The sequence below is a fragment of the Cryptomeria japonica genome, unplaced genomic scaffold (assembly GCF_030272615.1).
Source record: "Cryptomeria japonica unplaced genomic scaffold, Sugi_1.0 HiC_scaffold_24, whole genome shotgun sequence".
NCBI classification, from domain to species: Eukaryota; Viridiplantae; Streptophyta; class Pinopsida; order Cupressales; family Cupressaceae; genus Cryptomeria; species Cryptomeria japonica.
In genome coordinates this window covers 800001-802191 of record NW_026728846.1, presented here as the reverse complement: position 1 = coordinate 802191, position 2191 = coordinate 800001, and positions in this window count along the sequence as shown.

Below are 2191 nucleotides of genomic sequence, written 5' to 3'. Positions count from 1 at the left end.
CTCGCCGCATCCCCCACCTCGCACCCCGATTGCTATGCGGTGAGGCTCCTCGGCCGCCTTGGAACCATCTTCGTATCGGACGCATCGCGGGATAGGGGGCTGTCACTGGTAGTCGCCCCAAGCGTGTCCGATGCTTGGACCATTCCTAGGCGGCCCTGAAGCCTCTTCCGTCTAGCCGTTGGGGCCTTCCCGCCCCATCCCTCGCCTCGCACCCCCGATTGCTATGCGGTGAGGCTCCTCGGCCGCCTTGGAACCATCTGTGTATCGGACGCATCGCGGGATAAGGGGTTGGCACTGGCAGTCGCCCCAAGTGCGTCCGATGCTTGGACCATTCCGAGGTGGCCCTGAAGCCTCTTCCGTCTAGCCGTTGGGGCCTTCCCGCCCCATCCCTCGCCTCGCACCCCGATTGATATGCGGTGAGGCTCCTCGGCCGCCTTGGAACTATCTGTGTATCGGACGCATCGCGGGATAAGGGGTTGGCACTGGTAGTCGTCCCAATCGCATCCGATGCTTGGACCATTCCGAGGCGGCCCTGCAGCCTCTTCCGTTTAGCCGTCGGGGCCTTCCCGCCGCATCCCTCGCCTCGCATCCCGATTCCTATGCGGTGAGTCTTCTCGGCCGCCGCGGAACTATACCTGTTATTGCTACTGCATCCTTCGGCTGGTAACCTCCTCTGCCGCCTTGGAACGTTCTCTTTGTCGGACGCGTCGCGGGATAAGGGGTTGGCACTGGTAGTCGCCCCAAGCGCGCCCGATGCATAGACCGCTCCGAGTCGACCTTGCTTTCAGCCTCTCACATGCATAGACCTCTCTGAGTCGACCCTGCAGCCTCTCACGTTTAGCCTTTGGAATCTCGCCTCACAACATGATTGCTATCCTTGATGCATCCCTTGCCTCGAGCCCTGATTGCTTTCTTGGCTGCATCCCTCCTCTCCTCACAGCCCGGTTGTCATCACTGCTTCATCCGTCGCTTCATGCATTCTGGCTGCTGGGCCCTTCCCACCGCACACCTCGATTGCTATCTCTTCTGCATCACACACCCCGATTGCTATCTCTGCTACATCCCTCGGCTCTCACTTCTGCATCCTTCGCCTCACACCTCGATTGCTATCAATGCTGCATCCGTAACCTCACACCCCGATTGCTATGCGGGGAGGCTCCTTGGCCGCCTTGGAAATTTCTGTGTGTCGGACGCACCGCGGGATAAGGGGTTGGCACTGGTAGTCGCCCCAAGTGCGCCCGATTCTTAGACCGCTTCGAGGTGACCTCGTAGCCTCTTTCGTCCAGGCTTCCTGCCTTCAACGCCCTTTTTACACCTCGATTGCTATGCGCGGGCTCGTTGGCGTCTATCACCTCTCTGCGAAGAGTGGCACGATGATTGTTGGGGTAAATCGTAGCAGTCCGATCTCTGGCCTTGGGCCATTGTGAGGGCTGATCGATTTCCTGTGCGCATCTCGTGTTCGCCCAGTAACAGACTCGACGACTTGTAATCGGTCTTGTTCCCGATTGTTCCTGGAGGTAGTCTTCGGAACTCTTGGATTTGACCTGTCACTCGAACTGTCCTCTTCCGAGGATGCTTGTGTGTGTGTGCTTGTGCCATTTCCTTGGCGGTATTAACGAGATATTAAAGAGCGGAGTGAGCGCCTCGCCCAGCTATGTTTGGGGCTCTCACTCCCTTACCCGGTGTGCGACCGCTTTGCACGTAGGTTGCGGAGCATCGCGACTCTTTCGATGTTTGGCGGTTGTCTTCCGGTGATGCGTTGGTCCCGAAGTGCACGTTACTAGCATTTCTGCCATTGTTCTCGATCTTTGGCACGTTCCTTCGTTGCAATTGGATATATATCTCCGTTTATACGCGCAGGCTTCTCCCGCCTATTCAGCGCTGTCCCACTCTCAGCACTCTCGTGGTCTCCTTGGCTTCTCTCTCCCGTGAGCGAGCTCTCTTCTCGAGTCTTTTCCATGTCCCATGGAGGTTGCCTTGCGAAATTCGGGCACACAAACGTGACCGGATAAGAGCGGAATTGCCTATGAGGAGAAGCTCACCTTAGGGAGCAGCAATGCCGAGTGTTTCGACAGAGGGTAGAGGGGGCGTTGTTTGGGCGGTTGCACAAAAGAGTGCTACGTTTGCACTGAAGGTTGCTTCTTCGTCTCCGACGAACTCTTCGAGGCAAAAAAGCTTGTTTACGGGGTCG